The 20,565-nt window shown below is 43.3% G+C and overlaps 1 protein-coding gene across 1 annotated transcript in view; it reads left to right on the forward strand.

Moving 5' to 3' along the window:
* The first annotated feature begins 16,649 nt into the window (after positions 1–16,649).
* Positions 16,650–20,565, forward strand: part of obsl1b (obscurin like cytoskeletal adaptor 1b) — a 127,150-nt gene continuing 123,234 nt past the window's right edge. The window contains exon 1 of the mRNA XM_034186650.1: positions 16,650–16,773. The gene's annotated coding sequence lies outside the window, so the exon portion shown is untranslated. The remainder of the gene's footprint in view (positions 16,774–20,565) is intronic.

Below are 20,565 nucleotides of genomic sequence, written 5' to 3' on the forward strand. Positions count from 1 at the left end.
CCACATATCAGCCTCGAGTGAGCCATGACCGACCTGTCATTTGAGCCCAGGCCAGCCATGAATGGCTTGTGTCACCACATATGATCCACGTCAAGCCACATACAACCCCAATTCCAATGAAGTTGGGACGTTGTGTAAAATGTAAATAAAAAGAGAATACAATGATTTGCAAATCCTCTTCAATCTATATTCAATTGAATACACCACAAAGACAAGATATTTAATGTTGAAACTGATAAACTTTATTGTTTTAGTGCAAATATTTGCTCATTTTGAAATGGATGCCTGCAACATGTTTCAGAAAGTTTGGGACAGTTGGAACAAAAGACTGTGAAAGTTGATGAATGCTCAAAGAACACCTCTTTGTTACATTCCACAGCTGAACAGATTCATTGGAAACAGGTGAGCATCATGATTGGTTGTAAAAGGAGCATCCCCAAAAGGCTCAGCCATTCACAAGCAAAGATGAGGTGAGGATCACCACTTTATGAACAACTGTGTGAAAAAATAGTCCAACAGTTTAAGAACAATGTTTCTCAACATTCAATTGCATGGAATTTAGGGATTCCATCATCTACAGTCCATAATATAATCAGAAGATTCAGAGTATCTGCAGAACTTTCTACACATAAGTGGCAAGGCCAAAAACCAACATTGAATGCCGTGACCTTCGATCCCTCAGGCAGCACTGCATTAAAAACCAACATCATTGTGTAAAGGATCTTATTGCGTGGGCTCAGGAACACTTCAGAAAACCATTGTCAGTTGACACAGTTAAAACAGGGCACGTAAAAACTCTACCATGCAAAGTGAAAGCCATACATCAACAACATCCAGAAACGCTGCCGCCTTCTCTGCGCCTGAGCTCATTTGAAATGGACAGACGCAAAGTGGAAAAGTGTGCTGTGGTCTGATGAGTCCACTTTTTAAATTGTTTTTGGAAATTATGGACATTGAGTCCTCCAGACAAAAGAGGAAAAAGAGCGTCCAGATTGTTACCAGTGCAAAGTTCAAAAGCCAGCATCTGTGATGGTGTGTTAGTGCCCATGGCATGGGCAACTTACACATCTGTGAGGGCACCATGAATGCTGAAAGGTACATCCAGGTTTTGGAGCAACACATGCTGCCATCCAAGCAACGTCTTTTTCAGGGACATCCCTGCTTATTTCAGGAAGACAATGCCAAGCCACATTCTGTACATATTACAACAGCGTGGCTTTGTAGTAAAAGAGTGCAGGTACTAGACTGGCCTGCCTGCAGTCCAGACCTGTCGCCCACTGAAAATGTGTGGCACATTATGAAGTGCAAAATACAACAACAGAGAACCCGGACTGTTGAACAACTGAAATCGTGCATCAAGCAAGAATGGGAAAGAATTCCACCTACAAAGCTTCAACAATGAGTGTCCTCAATTCCCAAACACTTACTGAGTGTTGTTAGAAGGAAAGGTGATGTAACACAGTGGTAAACATACCACTGTCCCAGCTTTTTTGAAACGTGTTGCAGGTATCCATTTCAAAATGAGCAATTATTTGCAAAAAAAACAATGAAGTTTATCAGCTTGAACATTAAATATCTTGTCTTTGTGGTGTATTCAATTGAATATATGTTGAAGAGGATTTGCAAATCATTGTATTCTGTTTTTATTTACATTTTACACAACGTCCCAACTTAATTGGAATTGGGGTTATATGATCCATGTACAACCCCAATTCCAATGAAGTTGGGATGTTGTGTAAAATGTAAAATACTATGAAGCCACGCTGTTGTAACACGTGCAGAATGTGGCTTGGTATTGTGTTGCGGAAATAAGCAGGGACGTTCCTGAAAAAGACGTTGCTTGGATAGCAGCATGTGTTGCTGCAAAACCTGGATGTACCTTTCAGCATTGATGGTGCCATCACAGATGTATAAGTTGCTCATGCCATGGGCACTAACACACCCCCATACCATCACAGATGCTGGCTTTTGGACTTTGTGCTGGTAACAATCTGGATGGTCATTTTAACTTGCACTTGTAGATGTAGCGACGAACTGTGTTAACCGACAGTGGTTTTCTGAAGTGTTCATGAGCCCACGCAGTAAGATCCTTTACACAGTGATGTCAGTTTTTAATGCAGTGCTGCCTGAGGGATTGAAGGTCACAGGCATTCAATGTTGGTTTTTGACCTTGCTGCTTACGTGTAGAAAGTTCTCTAGATTCTCTAAATCTTCTGATTATATTATGGACTGTAGATGATGGAATCCCTAAATTCCTTGCAATTAAAAGTTGAGAAATATTGTTTTTAAACTGTTGGGCTATTTTTTCACACAGTTGTTCACAAAGTGGTGATCCTCGCCCCATCTTTGCTTGTGAACGGCTGAGCCTTTTGGGGATACTCCTTTTATACCCAGTCATGACACTCACCTGTTTCCAATTAGGTGTTCTTTGAGCATTCATCAACTTTCCCAATCTTTTGTTGCCCCATCCCAACTTTTTTGAAATGTGTTACAGGCATCCATTTCAAAATGAGCAAATATTTGCACAAAAACAAAAAAAGTCTATCAGTTTGAACTTTAAATATCATGTCTTTGTGGTGTATTTAATTTGCAAATCATTGTATTCTGGTTTTTTTTTTTACATTTTACACAATGTCCCAACTTCACTGGGACTGGGGTTGTGGATGGCTTTATTTCTTCTGTAGCTTTGCAGTCATTTTTACACCGTGATCCAGCTTTTTTTTTTTTTTTTTGAGCAAGTTAAAAACATTATCTATTGCGCACATTCATCTTTTAGAGTCCGTACATTACTCAAAGGGAGTAGGATGAAGTAAAACTTATATTTTCTACCCCCTTTCACATGTATTATTTTCGGCTGTGCAGACAAGAATAAATAAAAAGTTTTGAGATCATACATACCTATATAAACACACACCTTGCATTATACATATCAACATATATTTACATAAATACATTACTTCTATACACAAATACCCTTGCTACCACCACACCAATACACACACTAGATTCAATGAAACTTGATAATATAACAATTTTAACCCACATACATGCACCCATGGGCACCCAGGCCCATGCATGCATGCACATTTCCCTGTATTCGATTAGACTTGATGATATAATAATTTTTTATCCACATACATGCACCCATGGGCAACCCGCGCCCACGCATGCATGCATGTTTCCCTGTATTCAATATGACTTAATAATATAACAATTTTATCCACTTACATGCACACATGGGCAACACGTGTCCATGCATGCATGCACGTTTCCCTGTATTCAACATGACATAATAATATAACAGTTTTTATCCACACACATGCACCATGGGCAACCTGTGTACACGTGTGCATTCATGTTTCCCATACATTCGATATGACCCGATAATATAACAGTTTAGATCCACAAACATGCACACCTGTATATATACTGAAAATTATGTTATTCCGTTTCATATTTTTTTAATATTTTAAGTTTTAAATTTGTTTTGAATTGATGTAATGTCAGTTAGGTTATTCCATAAATCCACCCCATGTCTCTTAAGGCACATTTGTTTCATTGTTGTACTTGTGTTGTTGTACTTGTTGTACTTAACTTTGTGGTTGTGTTACTGACTTCAAAATCACTCTTTTGCGCGTTGCCGTTCTGCATTCCTGGACAGTCGCCTCTGCGCTTCTTCTCACTGAGTTTACTTCCTCCGTGGCTTTGCTGGGTTTATTTCTTCCCCGGCTTTAAACACACAGCCATTTTGACACCACAATCCAACTTTTAACTTTGTGTTCATCTGTTACTGACTGCAAAACCACTTTCACTGCATCAGAGCGCATTATATCCATTATAACAAGCTGTTAAATCAATCATAAACATAGTTTTACAGCTGCTTATAAAGAAGGAATGAACATGCAACTGTTTTCCCAAGCTATTACAATAAAAACATTACAAATACTTACCTTTTAAGCTGTTCTAAATACTTTCTCCACCTCAGAGCCCAAGACAGAGACAGCAAAAAAGCTACAAATGTCCTCTGTGATTCTGGAAGTGGTTAGAAGTGTTTTCAACATCACAACTGACAGAAAATGATTAATCCGCTGTAAAATTATTATTTTATATACAGCGTCTGGTGCACAAAGCAGGTGGGATTGTCGTGCGCAAGAGGGCTGAGACGAGCATGTCCAGCCGCCAGATGCTCAGATAATGGGCTTTTAACAGCCGTGTCCTCTCCAGACATGCCTCTCAAATCCTCGTTTGTCCTCATAGTACCTCGTACAGAACGGTGGAGAGCAAGCCACGCTCCGGTCGGCCATCAACATGCTGAAATAACCAGATCATTTCCAGAGTGAACGTTGTGGTGACGCGGGACCGTCGTGTGACTATCCGAGAAATTGCGGAAGAGGTGGACATCAGCACTTTTTCGGCACATTCCACTGTGACAGAAGATTTTGCCATGAAAAGAGCGGCGGCGAAATTCATGCTGCTGCTGACAGCGGCGCAAAAGCGCATGTGTGTTGGAAGTCTCACAGGACATACTGTGACATGCCCACCTCTTCCACAATTTCTTGGATAGTCACGCGACTGAAAAGTCACCGAAAGCCGTCTGAATCATCCGAATGGTTTCCACCTGGTTGTCACCCAGTTTCTGGCAAAATTTGATGCAGCGCTGCTCCAGTCGTTCCGTCTTTTTCCTTGAAATGAAAATCCGCAGAGTGCACAGCACACGCCCTACACAAAGGCTGCTTACCAGAAAATATGATATGATACGATACGATACATTTTATTTTCCCCTCAGGGAAATTTGTCTTGGACTCATGCAAGTGCCTTTACAAAAGGAAAACAAACAGATACAAGTAAAAACACAACCACATCCATAACAATTAACACCATAAGTATTGCACAATTCCAATTTTAGACATTATTGTTTAGCAATTTGATGGACATGGGGACAAATGAATTTTTGAGTCTATTCAGTCTGCTCCGAGGGACTCTATACCTTCTCCCAGAGGGAAGGAGAGTATACTCTGTGTGAAGGACATGAGCTGAATCCATCAATATCCTCTGAGCTGCTTTCAAGACAGACTCTTCATAGAGTGAGCTGAGGGACTGATATTGTTTCTTTCCAATTATCTTCATTGCATTATCAATTTGTTAAGTTTTGTTTTAAGTTGTACAGAGAGGTTGCCGTACCAGGCAGTCATGCCATATCTGACTAGGCTCTCTAGCACTGCCTGGTAAAACAACAACATTATTTTTTGATTGACACCATACAAACAAAGTCTACGAAGAAAATAAAGTCTCTGATGGAGTCGAGAACACAAACTGTCCACATGTACAGTCCAGCTGAGAGTATTGTCTATGTGCAGCCCCACGTACTTGTATGAGCTGACCTGGTCAATAGGAGTACCATGTATGACCACAGGAGTATGGTCCCCAACAGTCCTTGGATCCAGAATCATTTCCTTGGTTTTATTAACATTTAAAAACCAAGTGGTTGTCATCACACCACTGCACAAAGTGTTTCACTTCAGAGAAGTACTTTGTTGGACTTGAGTCTTTGTGCAGTAGGCTCAAAATGACTGTGTCATCAGAAAATTTAAAAACAAAGTTATTACAGTAATTATTTGTACAGTTATTAGTATAAAGAGTGAAGAGAACAGAACTGACACAGCCTTGTGGTGCACCTGTGCTTGATGATTTGAGTACCGAAAGAGCTTGGTTAACACGGACTTCTTGTAATCTATTAGTTAAAAAAGAATGATACCATCTAATTAAAAATGGGTTGACATTCATTTCCTTTAACTTAGACAGCAACAGGTATGGTTGTAATGTATTAAAGGCTGAACTGAAATCAACCAATAAAATCCGTGCATATGCAGTAGGATCTTCCAAGTGCTTAAGTGAAAGGTGGGTTAAGCTGTTGATGGCATCATCAGTGCCTCTACCCTGCCTATAAGCAAATTGGAGTGGGTCAAGTACAGGATTAACATCCGTCTTGAGGAAAGATAGCATAATCTTTTCGAAGCACTTGCTTACAACAGATGTTAAAGCTATTGGCCTATAGTCATTGTTTCCAGATGAGCACGATTTTTTGGCAATTGGAACAATAATGGATCTTTTCCAGAGGGTTGGTACAGTATGAAGGTCTACAGACTGCTGGAAGACAAGACACCAAGCAGGGGCCAATTCTTCTGCACATGCTTTTATAAGCATTGCAGAGATGCCGTCTGGACCGGTGGATTTTTTTGTAGACACCTTCTTAAAGATTGATTGAACTCTCCATGGGTCGATTGCAATCCTGGTATTTTGGTCAACAGGAAGGTTTTCCAAAATATTCTTACAATCATCGGAAAAATCTTGTATTTCAAACCTCAAAAAGAAGTCATTTAGCTCGTTTTCTTTTCCTTGATCATCATTTGTTGCAAGTGTCTTTTTAGCTGGGTTCATGTTTGTTATTGTCTTGATGTTATCCCACAGCCTTTTAATGTCTGATTCTCTAAAGTTCTTCTCAATAGTTTCCCTGTGTAGTATCCTGGCCTTTTTCAGCAATGTATTAAGTTCTCTTTGTACCGCTTTCACACTCATTCTGTCTTTGTTCTTAAATGCTATTTTTTTCCTGTTAATACACTCTTTCACTGGTTTAGTTATATACGGCTTATTGTTTGGATACACTGTAACTTCTTTCTTACTCATAACACTGTCTACACAAAATTTAATGTAATCTGTTATTGTTTCGGTGGCTTCATTTATTTCCATTTCATGGAATATTTCCCAGTTAGTACAGAGAAAAGATCCTTTAAGCATCTCCATATTGTCTCTGTCCCATAAAGTCACTGTTTTTGTTTGTGGCTTACTCCTTTTGAGAGCGGTCTTATAGAGCGGGATCAGCTGGACAATATTATGCTAAAATGATGCAATCGACGGGCGTGAAAAAGTTCATGCATGCGCACGAAGGTTCAAGGTTTGCTCATGCAAGCACGTGATTGAAATCCATCAGGTTTTTACAAAAAATACGAAGGTCCGATACGTTTCTAACAGACCTCATATTTGATCGAACAAAATGGGCAGTTGCATCAACTGTTGAGCTACAACTGATAATTGTTTCTATGTTCGAGTATTTTGAAAAACAACTCAGATTCTGATGGAAAATTGGAGTGATTTTTAAAACTGTCAGGAAAGTGACTGCTTTGGACAAAATTACAATCATGAACAATCACTTAGCAATCCCAGCACAATGACTTGGAGCAAAGTAGTCTTGGTAAGACAAATATTGAGATAATGACACATCCCCTATAACTGTAATACTGGACGGCAGCCAGCATTACAGTCCTGGGTAAAATTCCAGAGGGCTCAATATCCAAGTATGCTTGGAATATATCACTTCATGTGTGTTAAATTTGGTGTTTTTGTTTGACAGTTGATCTGATTCTTGATCTGATTATTGACTATGTTGTGTTTGAGTATATATGATGTTGGATAACACAGTTTCATTGACACAAAGTTTCAAAGTCTGCTCCAATAGTCTGACTTGGAGTTTGTCAAATGACTCCAACAGCTGAAATGTGGGAGGAGGAGCGACTGTGAGGCTGTAAGATGTGAGCCACAAAACAGCTGAAGGGCCACTCCAGCCCACGCTCAGGATGGATTGGTCACACTCCTGCAGCCATGCTGAGCATCATGGACTGAAATGACAATCGGAAATGAATTACATTTAGAATAAGTTTGGATCTTCTTCTAGACCTTGTCAAAGTCACTATCCACCTAATCCAGTTGACTGACAATCTCTGATTTTTCAGTTGTTGCGAAATGGCTCCAGGAGACATTTCTGAATTTTGTAGATTTATGATGCTTCTTCTTAGATCTTAGATCTGGACCTTCCCATTGCAGTGTGTGTTTGTAGCTATAAAACACAGCACTCTTGTGTTGGCACAGAGAAGCTACCAGCTGTAGTCAATCATGATCAATAATGTGAAGTTAAGAAGCCTTGGTAACTTAAAAAACACACCCAAACACACGGGCAAACAAATTCTTTATCCACCACATTATCTGGATCATGATAGAAGTTTCTTAAAAACCAGTTCAGCACTTTTGGAGCAATTTTGCGAACAGGCAGAAAATCATATTGCAATCTGGACACCATTAAGTGTTTGTTACTCTGCCCCTCTTGGGTCATTTGGCAAATATCCACCAAACCTGGAAGAAGGATGAAGAGCGACCGTGAGAATTCCTTTAAACGGATTGTTTTATTAATGGTTAACTGGAGTCAAAGGTCAAAATTTCAGTGTATCTGTCTGTCTGTTCCCCTACTCCACCAGACAGCAAAATCACCAGTGTCAGATTGACACTAACAGTGTTAAAGTCAGCTACAGGGCTATACACTGGAGCTGCGCTTCACCGCATCCATGACACCACGAAACTGCCTTGGTCCTGGATGGCACTGCACATTCAGCACTGTATATGTATTTGTTTTATTTAAACTATGTGTTGTGTGGGCCGCTGAAGAGGAGGTACTGCTGGCCCACCACCACAAGATGGCGCCCTGCTTGAAGTGCGGGCTTCAAGCACGAGAGGGCGTCGGAGCGACCGGGAGTGACAGCTGTCACTCATCATCCGTACCAGCTGTCACTCATCATCCGTACCAGCTGTCACTCATCCACTACTCATCACCACCACCATAAAGGCCGGACTGCAACTCCACCTCCCCGCCGAGAAATCAGCTACCATTCAGGTAATATTCTCTGCTGTACTTAACACTGACTAATAGTCTGAACTTCTTTGCAGCCGTTTTCCTGTGGGTATTGCCTTATCTGTGGGATTGGCGTTTGGTGTGATCAGCGACGGCTTCGCTTCACACCCCAACCAGACAAGTGGTTAGACAGGAGCTGCACGAGTGTGTGATTGGAGGTGGAGGTTTTCCCTCCTAACTGTATACAGACTGTGGGATTACTGAGTGTGCGAACTCACACTCATCAGGACTGTCTCTGTTCTCTGCCAGCAGTACCGGGTCTGACTGCTAAAGACAGCGGCCACCTGGGGCGCAGGGCTTGGCGGCTCCGGTGTTCTTCAGCTCTGTTGGTGGTGGAAGCTGTGTGGGATCCGGCTCTTCTCTCGCCAGGCGTCTTCTATCGTCGAGCCTGCCCACACGTCACTTTGTGTATAATTGACAGTCCACCATATTGTTATTGTCTGTACGTCGTTGTGCGATTCACAACATTAAATTGTTACTTTTGGCTTATCCATTGTCCGTTCATTAACGCCCCCTGTTGTGGGTCCGTGTCACGACACTTTCACAACACTATGTACTTTTTCCCAAGATGGAAGAGTTTTAACAAGTTAACACTTTCAAAAGTTAGAGTGGACACATTTTAACTGAGTCTTCCAGCTTCTGTTTTTGCACAGGGCACAAGAGCTGATCTGAAACTGATTTGGCAGAAGTTTAACACTGGATGCTCTCGCTGACAAAACACCATTTTAAGTGTGCATACATTTTAAGTGCACTGTTTGTTTGGCGGGCAGCACCGTGGATTAGTGGTTAGCACTGTTGCCTCACAGCTAAGAGGTCATGGGTTCAGCTCCCACTCCGGTTTCCTCCCACATCCAAAGACATGTGTGTTAGGTGGATTGGAAACTCCCTGTTGGGAAGGTGTCGTAGCACGGACCCACAACAGGGGGCGCAAATGAACGGACAATGAGTAAGCCAAAAAGTAACAATTTAATGTTGTGATAATACACAACTAAATGTACAGAAATTTGCACAGTCAATAAACACCAGGTGACATGTGGGCAGGCTCGAAGATAGAAGACCCCTGACGAGAGAGAAGCCGCGTCCCACACGGCTTCCACCACCAACGGCCTGAAGAACACCGGAGCCGCCAAGTACCGAGTCCCCAGGTGGCCTCTGTCTTCGGCTGTCGACCCTGGTACTGCTGGCAGAAAGCAGAGATAAGATGTATGAGTGTGAGTCCGCACACTCAGTAATTCACAGTCCATACACAGTTAGGAGGGAACACCTCCACCTCCAATCACACACTCGTACAGCTCCTGGTTCAACCACTTATCTGGGTTGGGATGTGAGGCGAAGCCGTCGCTGTCACACCAAACGCCAATCCCTCAGACAAGGAAACACTCCAGGAAAAACGGCTGTAACAGAAGTTCAGGTTAAACACACAAAGTGTCTGTCAGCAGAGAAATTACCTTTGTAATGGTAGTCGATTTCTCGGTGGAGAGGTGGAGTTGCACTCCGGCTTAAGTAGTGGTGTAGATGAGTGACAGCTGGTGTGATGAGTGACAGCTGTCACTTCCTCTGGGTCTGGCGCCCTCTCGTGCTTGGAGCCCGCACTCCAAGCAGGGCGCCCTCTGGTGGTAGTGGGCCAGCAGTACCTCCTCTTCAGCGGCCCACATAACACTCCCTCTGATAATAATGAAGAAGAAACCTTAAGCAAACCAGATTCAGAGGGGTGACCCATTGCTTAGTTCATTCTAACAGTTGCATGGTTGTTACAGAATTTTGCCAATTTTTACAAGCAGAAGAAACACAAAGAAAATGCAGAACTAATAAAAGCATAGTCTGTTATTGAGATAAAAGACAAGCATTCATTGGCGCAACAGGCAGGGCATCCTGAGGTCAGTCCGGCACTCTAAGGTGCAGGACCAGCAGCACTGAAGGTCTTGGTAGTGGCTTGGACAGAGAGAAAAAGAGCAGAATCAGTCAGCCGTAAATAGCTGCACCTAAGGTATTAGTTCACCAGCAGTAAATCAACAGGTAAGCAAAGAGATTACTAATTTGGTCACTGGCAGCAAGGCCTGTGCTTCACTAACAGACACATAATTTAGATGTAGTGTGGCTGAGATCTGTTCCAAATTCAAAAGACAAGAAGCAGGTGGTGCATCTGGAAAGTATTCACAGCATTTCATGTTTTCCACATTTTGTTATGTTACAGCCTTATTCCAAAATGAATTAAGTTTATTTTTTCCCTCAAAATTCTACTCACAACACCCCATAATGACAACATGGAAGCGTTTTTTAATTAATTTATTTTTTGGACCATTTTATTAAAAGTAAAAAAAAACTGAGAAATCACATGTACCTAAGTACATAAGTCTCCCAGTTCCTGCCACTGAAAAACACACAGCATGGTTTGTGCACTGACATGCATCGTCAACTGTGGGACCCTACATGTGGACAGGTGTGTGCCTTTCCAAATCATGTCCAATCAACCCCATGTGGACTCCAATTAAGCTGTAGAAACATTTCAAGGATGATCAGTGGAAACAGGATGCACCAGAGCTCAATTTTGAGCTTCATGGCAAATGCTGTGAATGCTTATATCCATGTGATTTCTTAGATTTCTTATTTTAATAAATTTGCAAAATAAAAAATAAAAAATTATGTCAATATTTGTGGCAGCAATACCATATGCGAGAACCAAATCCAGGGTATTTCCACTAATGTGTGTTGAATCCTGAATGAATTAGTGGAATCCTAATACATCCATAATTCCCATAATTTCTTTGCAGAGGGGATCAGAAGGCTTATTTATATATGAATGTTGAAGTCACCGATAATCAGAATGTTATCTACTGTATAATAGTTGACAAGTTAGAGGTGAACTCACCAAATTCATCTAAGATTTCAAAATATGGGCCAGGGGGCCTATATACAGTGACAAAGTAATACGGCTGATTTTTATTCTTCTGACCTTGGCAATATGTAGCATTGTGGGCACAGCAGCGAATCAAATGTTCAAACTGTCATGAACTGAGGTGCTGTGGCACAGAAGGTGGTTGAACACATATGCAGACTCAAAACTCAGCGATAGGAGTAAAAGGCTTTATGTCAAAAAATCAGGCTGGGGTACGGTTCACAGGAAGGCTGTCAGTGAAGCGGCGGTACAGGCAGGAGTCAAGCAGAGGCGTAGTCACAAAACAAGCATAGTTCCAAAATACAGGGTCTGAGGCAGGAGCGAGGTCAAAATGAAATGGCAAGACATGGCAAGACAAGACAGAGCAGAAGACAAAGGCTGGAACATGGACAAAAAATCACAATGAACTGGCAGAGAAAAAAAGGACAAGCAGGGTTTAAATACACTGATGGTAATTAGGGAAAATTGAACACAGGTGTGGAGAACATTCAGGAAGGGGGTGTGGTCCTAATAAATCCATCCATCCATCCATTTTCTTCCGCTTCATCTGGAACACACCTCCCCCAGCTCCTCTGGGGGAACCCCGAGGCATTCCCAAGCCAGCCGAGAGACATAGTCCCTCCAGTGTGTCCTGGGTCTTCCCCGAGGCCTCCTCCCGATGGGACGTGCCCGGAACACCACTCCAGCGAGAGGTCCAGCGGGCATCCGGAAAAGATGCCCGAGCCACCTCAGCTGGCTCCTTTCAACGTGGAGGAGCAGCAGCTCGAGTCCGAGCTCCTCACCCTATCTCTAAGGGAACACCCAGCCACCCTGTGGAGGAAAATCATCTCGGCCGCTTGTACTCGCGATCTCGTGATTTCGGTCATGAGCCAAATCTCATGACCATAGGTGAGGGTCGGAACATAGAACAATCGGTAAATCGAGAGCTTTGCCCCCCTACTCAGCTCTCTCTTCACCATGACGGTCCAATACAGCGACTGCATCACTGCAGATGCTGCACCAATCCGTCTGTCGATCTCATGTTCCATCCATCCCTTGCTCGTGAACAAGACTCTGAGATACTTAAACTCCTCCACTTGAGGCAAGGACACTCCACTGACCTGAAGAGGGCAAGGCACCTTTTTCCGGTCAAGAACCATGGCCTTGGATTTGGAGGTTCTGATTGTCATCCTGGATGCTTCACACTCGGCTGCAAACCACCCCAGTGCACGCTGAAGGTCCTGATTTGATGAAGCCAACAGAACCACATCGTCTGCAAACAGCAGAGATGAGATTCTGTGGTTCTCAAACCAGACCCCTCTACACCCTGACTGTGCCTAGAAATTCTGTCCATAAAGGTAATGAACAGAACTGGTGACAAAGGTTAGCCCTGGCAGAGGCCGACGTGCCCTGGAAACAGGAGTGACTTACTACCGCCAATGTGAACCAAGCTTCTGCTGCGGTCATACAGGGACCGGATAGCTCTTAACAAAGGACCCCGGACCCCGTACTCCCGTAGCACCACCCACAGGGCGCCTCGAGGGACGCGGTCGAACACTTTCTCCAGATCCACAAAACACATGGACCACCACCCCGGTCTGCCAATCCAGAGGCACTGTCCCCGACCGCCATGCGATTTTGCAGAGATGTGTCAACAGTCCCACAACACCCAGAGATTTAAGATACTCTGGACAGATTTCATCCACCCCAGGAGCCTTGCCACGGAGGAGCTTTCTGACCACCTCGGTGAATTCGGCCTGGGTAATGGGTGAGTCTGCCTCTGAGTCCCCAGTCTCTGCTTCCTCTTTGGAAGATATGACGATGGAATTGAGGAGATCCTTGAAGTATTCCTTCCACTGCCCGACAACATCCCTAGTAAGTGTCAACAGCTCCCCACCCACACTGTAGACAGTGTTGGTGAAGAGCTGCTTCCGCCTCCGGAGGTGTCAAACGGTTTGCCAGAATTTCTTCGAGGCTGACCAATAGTCCTCCTTCATGGCTTCCCTAAACTCCTCCCAGACCCGAGGTTTTGCCTCTGTGAGCACACAGGCTGCAGCACGCTTGGCCTGCCGGTACCTGTCAGCTGCCTCCAGAAACCCACCTGCCAACAAAGACAAGTAGGGCACCACCGGGTTCGTGGATTGCTGCCGCGACAGGAACCAGAGACCCTGCAACCACAGCTGCGAACGGCCGCATCGACAATGGAGGTGGAGAACACCGTCCATTTGGAATCCATGTCTCCAACCTCCCCTGGGATCTGGGAGAAGCTCTCCCGGAGGTGGGAGTTGAAGACCTCGCTGACAGAGGGTTCTGCCAGTCATTCCCAGTAGACCCTCACGAAACGTTTGGGCCTGCCTGGTCTGACCGCCTTCCTCCCCTCCCAGCAGATCCAACTCACCACCAGGAGGTGATCCGCCAACAGCTCTGCCCCTCTCTTCACCTGAGTGTCCGAGACATGTGGCCAAAGGTCAGATGATACGACTACAAAGTCGATCATCGACCTCCGGCTCAGGGTGTCCTGGTGCCATATGCACGTATGGACACCCTTGTGCTTGAACATGGTGTTCGAGATGGACAAACTGTGGCTAGCACAGAAGTCCAACAACTGAACACCACTCGGGTTCAGATCGGGGAGGTGGTGCTTCCCAATCACCCCCCAGGTGATTGGGAAGGTCTCACTGTTGCCGCCTACATGGTCGTTGAAGTCCCCCAGGAGAGCAATGGAGTCCCCAACCAGAGCACTATCTAGTACCCCTCTCAGGGACTCCAAGAAGGTTGGGTACTCTGCGCTGCCACTCGGCAGGCCGAGACAACAGAGACCTGTCCCCAACCCAAAGGCGTAGGGACGCGACCCTCTTGTTCACCGGGTGAACTCCAACACATGGCGACTGAGCTGGGGAGCAATGACCAATGTTACCCCCGCCCGCCGCCTCTCCCCGTGGGCAATGCCAGAAAAGTGAATCGTCCAGCCCCTCTCCTGTAGTTGGGTACCAGAGCCCAAGCTGTGCGTGGAGTTGAGCCCGACTATCTCTAGTTGGTACCTCTCAACCTCCCTCAAAAGCTCAGGCTCCTTCCCCACCAGCGAGGTGACGTTCCATGTCCCGACAGCCAGAGGCTGTGAGGGCGGACCGGGCCGCTGGGCCACCCGCCCTCGACCGCCACCCAGTCCTCTCTGCACCCGACCCCCATGGCCCCCTCAGCAGGTGGTGAACCCACAGGAGGGCGGGCCCACATCGCTCTTTCGGGCTGGGCCTGGCCAGGGCCCGTGGGCTAAGGCCCGACCACTAGGCACTCACGCGCGAGCCCCAACCCCACGCCTGGCTCCAGGGTGGGCCCCCTCCTCCGCCGTACTGGTTGACGTCTCGGTCGTTGATATTATACTGGTCATGGGAGCTTCTGGTCTGCCCTTAGTCTGAACCGTCCCCTAGGACCTGTTTGCCATGGTAGAACATAGCTCCTAGGATCATCCGGGTATGCAAACTCTCCCACCAGGATAAGGTGGCAGTTTGAGGGGGCATTTTTCAGAGAATGTGAATGATAACACAAACCTTTTTTTCCACTCATAGTTAGTGGTTGGGTGAAACCATTTATTGTCAAGCAGTTGTGTTTACTATTTTTAAATCAATGACAACAACTGATCAAAGGTTTACAGACCCCAGTTCTTAATATTGCCCCCTTTAACATCAATGACAGCTTGAAGTCTTATCAAAAGTTTACATAGCCCAGTTCTTAATATTGCCCCCTTTAACATCAATGACAGCTTGAAGTCTTTTCTGGTAGTTGTGGACGAGGCTCTTTACTTACTCTGATGGTAAAGCTGCTTATTCTTCTTGGCAAACAGCCTCCAATTCATGTAAATTCCTGGGCTGCCTTGCATGAACTGCACGTTTGAGATCTCCCCAGAATGGCTCAATGATACTGAGGTCAGGAGACGGAGATGGCCACTCCAGAACCTTCACTTTATTCTGCTGTAGCCAATGACAGGTCGACTTGGCCTTGTGTTTTGGCTCATTGTCACGTTGGAACGTCCAAATATGTCTCATGCGCAGCTTCCGGGCTGATATGTGCAAAGTTTCCTCTAGAATTTTCTGATAACATGCTGCATTCATTCTGCCATCAATTTTCACCAAGTTTCCTGTGCCTTTATAGCTCACACATCCCCAAAACATCAGCTATCCACCTCCATGCTTCACAGTAGGAAGGGTGTACTTTTCATCATAGGCCTTGATGATTTGAAATCTGAAATAATTGACCAAAAAAAAAAATTACAGGGTAGCTGGAGGCTGGGGTAGATGGAACCTGTCCCAGTGGTCATTGGGTGAGAGGTGGGGTACAGGCCACAAGTGTATCACAAGGCCACATATAGACAGCTGGAGGGAACCTACGCAATGTAGGGAACTTATGAGCAGAACATGCAGATGCCACACAGAAAGGAACGTGTAAAAAATGAGCATAACATTTAAATAAAATGTCGATTTAAGAAAAATGACACAAAGATTAATTTCCTGAGAACTTTTGAGTTAATCTATAATGACTAGTGCAGCTACTATTACTTGCAGACTTTCTGTCTGCACACTGTGTTGCAGTCTGTTGTACAATAAGTGACAGAATAAATGTGGACCATATAAACAGGGGATTGGTTGAAGATTATCTGTAAAACCTTTAGTGACCAGGAGCATGCTCTTCTCCTTCATTTTTTTACTGCAAAGCTTTGTGTAAGCAAAGCAGCCTGCCCCAACTATCTTTAGCCCCTGCTGGCAACTGAGTAGAAGTGCCTGACTTATCTTCACTGCTGTCATCGAGGCTGCCAGTATTTTTAGGGGACAGCAGCAGCTGCAAAAGCATTTAACAGTCTTCCATGCGCAATGACACTTGGAGTGTCTAACGTCTGAATGACGCAGAGGTTCAGGGGATCACTCTGAAGTTGTTAAACTGGAACCTTGTGTTGTGGATACTGATGTTCTGTTTTCGATCCCTCCTGCTCCAGAAAAATGGAAAACGATGTGGTGGTGTAGAACGTAAGACCTTTAAGGAGAGCATGTGTTTGATTCTGAAAGCAACTTGGGACATCACACGAGATGGGTGGCGTTGCTTCTTCAGTGGAAGAGAGCCTGCGACACTGGAATGCATGTTGACGGTCATTCCTTGCGACTGAAGCGAGGTAGGTCATGTGAGGGGTCCACGGCACAGCACATAGGGGGCAAAGGTCATTCCAATTAAATGAGACAAGCAAACACAGGGGTTAATTGCCCTCTTTAAACCACCAGAGGGAATACTGAAGACTGATTCAATGCAACAGAGAATGTGAGTTCATATAACTTGCAGTGTTATACATGTAAAGAAATAAATTAACAGCTTGTAAAATTGATGTAAAATGGCAAATTTATATTCAAACTGATTTGACAGTTATTGAAAATACAATAGAGTTATACAAGAACATCAAACTCAGATTAGTGCTGTAGTGTGTATGCATGCATGTATGTGTGTGTATATATATATATATATATATATATATATATATATATATATATATATATATATATATATATATATATATATATATATATATATATGTGTGTGTGTGTGTGTGTGTGTGTGTGTGTGTGTGTGTGTGTGTGTGTGTAAATAACATAATATAAATAGCAGGATATAAATTTATGAATTGTTATAAATCATGTAAATGGTTCACTTATGATATACACAAATCATAGTGTTGAATTCATTAAGTGTGATAGAAAATTCAGTTTTTTGTTGGGTTTTTCATTTGTTTATTTTTTATTATTATTTGTTTGTTTATTTCTTATTTTTAACAACAATAAATTATTAATTTCTCCAAGGATTGATAATGATTTGCCTTTTTCTCTCTATCCCCTTCTTTGTGCTGAGGAATAAATGTTTAAAATGTCATTTAAAAATGATTTTCTTTTTATGATACCTAAAATGTCTTTTGTTGCACCACAAAGGACAATTTCATCAAATCTTTATTGGGAGATGCTCCAAATCACACCTTTGTGACATGCATGTGATTATCAAGGCAAAAGTTGTGGCAAAATATTGAGAATTTTCAAAGTACAAAAGAATAACAAACTCAAGCCTTTAAGAAGAGCCTGACTGATATTTATTTAGTCGTATGACAGAGAAAATCTGACATTTAAAGAAGGTATTCTGTCAGACGACTGCCAGCACGGAGCGTGATGAGATCGGCCTGTACTTCTGCGAGCCCGCGGAGTTTCATAGCTGTCTTTGTGATACCTGACACAAACTCCCTCGCAGGTCTCAATTTAGGATGTACTATATTAAGCACTTTCCCCATTGAAATACAGCACCAGCTGTACTGGCTCAGTCAATGACTGCTGTTGCAACAGGACTGGGCCGTTCATCCTCTCACAGCTAGCGTATGTTTTTCCTCGCATGCAGACAGATCTAATCCAATTAGCCCGAATAATCATACCACCCATTTGTGCTAAAATGCATGCATGAGTGAATGACAGATTCCAGACATACACTATAAATGGTTTAAAGCTACAGTGTGTAGGATTTAGGGGTATTTATCAGCAGAAGTGGAATACAACATTCCTAACCATTCATGTGTTAATTATTTTATAATTACATGTTACAACAAATTGATAAGCCCATCATGCCTACATGGGATTGGGTTCTATGTTGCCACAGTACATATTTTTTTTCACATTTTGCAACACAGCCAGAAGCAGGGGTGCCACCGGGGATTTTGGGCCCCATGAAAAGAAATCTTACTGGGCCACCCCCAATATTATTTTGTCAGTATTATAATTGTCTTAAGGGCCTCTCTTGGCCATAATCCTTGTTCTTATTCTCCCCTTTTTGGTAGCCCTGGCCAGAAGACTGAAGAAGAAAGAAGAAGAATCAGTAGTTGGTCCCCTTTACATTTTCTGTTGGTTAATACTGCAAGCTAACAAGTTTAAGAACCCTCACTTTTGTGAAATGCAGGCTCATATGTATTGCTTATCACAAGAGCATGCAGAATCCCTGTTTCTGTGTAGGCTCTCAGTTGTCCAGGTGGTTTCCATAGTAGAGAAGCTTGAATCTTCGACTGGACTGGGTTGCTTGACGCGAGGACGTTTCGCTTCAAATCGCAGAAGCTTCCTCAGCTAAAATTCTTGCTCTGGTGGTCTGATTTCTGTCTTGACTCTTGTAGAGAAGAATAATCAAGAAGTCACAAAAGCTGGAGTTTTAAACCTAACCAGACCCCTCCTACCGAGAGGCAGACTGCTGTAGGCTAGTGACTAAACAATAGCTCTAATTAGCACCTATTGTGCTCTAGTTAGCACCCTCCTAATGACAGGGCAGCTGTCCCTCCTAATGATGGGACAGACCCTCTCCTGATGGCTCCCTTGACAACTCTGCTGATGACTCATTACCATGAACAAAAGACTGAAACTGGTTTGACATGAGTACCCCGTTGTAAACAGGGGATAAAGTGTGTCTCAGACCCCCTCCCTGGTTAAGGCTGGGTTTCAGACGTTTCACAAAGAATGCCTCCTTGACTCCTCTCTCAAACCATTTCTTCTCTCTGGCTAATATTTGAACTTCCTTGTCCTCAAACGTGTGGTTAGTGTCTTTAAGGTGGAGATGAACTGCAGACTGAAGTCCACTGGCGCCCTCTCTGCGGTGCTGGTATAGCCTTTTGTGTAAAGGTTGCTTAGTCTCACCAATGTAGTGTTCGTTACAGTTTTCCTGACATCTGATAGAATACACTACATTGCTCTGTTTGTAACTAGGGATCCTGTCCTTCGGGTGAACTAATTTCTGTCTCAAGGTGTTAACCGGTTTAAAGTAAACTGGGATTTTGTGCTGTCTGAAGATCCTCTGTAGTTTTTCCCCTACTCCTGCTAAATAAGGGAGACACTCCTCTTCTTCTTGTCTCCGTCTCCTGTCTATCTGGTCTCTTTGTTCTCTGGGACGTCTGCACTTTGTTCAGAGACCAGCGTGGGTACCCACATACTGTGAGGGCTTTCCGGACAAGTTGTTGTTCTTTAGTCCTTCCCTCTTCAGTTGTGGGCACCTGTAGAATCCCTGTTGGCAAAGAAGTGACAATCTGAAGTGAAGTAAAATTCTGATGGCATAATGCAATCTGCAAACTCACCACCAGATGGCACTAAATCCTCCACACTGTGATTTTAAATACTTATCAAATGCTATGTAATGGTCATTTCATGTATAGCAGAATGTTTTCTGTAAAATCTGGAAATACTCCACAACAGACACATTCCTTATCTTACGTACACTCAAAAAATGGCTCTTTGGATGAACTCAATTTAATTATGTGCAGGATTTCCATCTAATGAATATATGTAGCCCCAACTAAAAAAAACATCTATGCAAGATAATGTAATTTAATTGAGTTGTGACTACATATAATTATTAGATGGAACCTGGTCCAATGAGTCAGTTTTTTTAGTGTATCACACAAACAAATGGCTCATATGTAGTATATATGTACAACCCCAATTTCAATGACGTTGGGATGTTGTGTGAAATGTAAATAAAAACACAATACAATGATTTGCAAATCCTCTTCAACCTATATTCAATTGAATACACCACAAAGACAAGATATTTAATGTTCAAACTGCTAAACTTTATTGTTTTGTTTTTGTTTTTGTTTTTTTGCAAATGTTTGCTCATTTTGAAATGGATGCCTGCAACACCTTTCAAAAAAGCTGGGACAGTGGTATGTTTACTACTGTGTTACATCACATTTCCTTCTAGCAACACTCAATAAGCGTTTGGGAACTGAGGACACTAATTGTGAGTATCATGATTTGGTATAAAAGGAGCAGCCCCAAACCTCATTCACAAGTAAAGATGGGGTGAGGATCACCACTTTGTGAACAACTGTGTGAAAAAATAGTGCAACAGTTTAAGAACAATGTTTCTCAATGTTCAATTGCAAGGAATTTGGGGATTCCAT

This window comes from Thalassophryne amazonica, chromosome 14, assembly GCF_902500255.1.
Source record: "Thalassophryne amazonica chromosome 14, fThaAma1.1, whole genome shotgun sequence".
NCBI lineage: Eukaryota > Metazoa > Chordata > Actinopteri > Batrachoidiformes > Batrachoididae > Thalassophryne > Thalassophryne amazonica.